We start from the raw sequence: 845 nt of genomic DNA on the forward strand, positions 1-845 counted from the left end.
TTTTGTTCCTCTGTAACAGGATTTTTCTGGTAACTTAGTACTCGCTGGGACTAAATTTTATGCCCCTAAACACCAGTTTTTTTAATGCTGAGATCATAATGTTCAAGACAAGTTTTGGTCCTTCACTAATTGCTTTTCACCAAAGTTTAGATAGGTATTATGCTGCCTAAACTTTGCTTTGACATAAAGCTACTTTTCAAGGCTGCTGTAAATATTAATTAACAGCAATGTCATCTTTAAACTCAACAAAGTGTGAAGCGATCTCAGATAACTGCCTCTCATTAAAAACCAATCTTTCCCAACCCAAAACAAAGTTGGAAGACTTGCAGTTCCCTATTTCAGAACTTACTACAAAGAGCAATCAAAATAGTAGTACTGATCTTAGGATAAAATATGCAGATCAATGGAATAGAATTGAGAGTCCAGAAATAAGCCCTTGATCAACTAATTTTCAACAAAGATGTCAAGACCATTCATTGGGGAAGAATAGCCTTTTCAACAAACGGTGGCTAGACAATTTAAATCTATAAAAGAATAAAGCTGGATACCTCATACCATATGCAAAAAATTAACAAATATGAACTAAAAATCTAAAGTATGATCTAATATTAACTTTGTGGGAAAAAAAGGAGTATTTCTTCATGACTTTGAATTATACAATAATTTCTTAGATATATTAGTCCTGATAACAAGAATATGATAACTAAAATACAAGCAACTACAAGAAAAAATAAAGTGAAGTTTATCAAAACTAAAAACATTCAAACTTAAAAAGACACTATAAGGAAATTGCAAAGACAATCTGCAAAATGGGAGAAAATATTTGCAAATTATTATCAAGGGGC

Source organism: Chrysochloris asiatica, unplaced genomic scaffold, assembly GCF_000296735.1.
Source record: "Chrysochloris asiatica unplaced genomic scaffold, ChrAsi1.0 scaffold00072, whole genome shotgun sequence".
Taxonomy (NCBI): Eukaryota; Metazoa; Chordata; class Mammalia; order Afrosoricida; family Chrysochloridae; genus Chrysochloris; species Chrysochloris asiatica.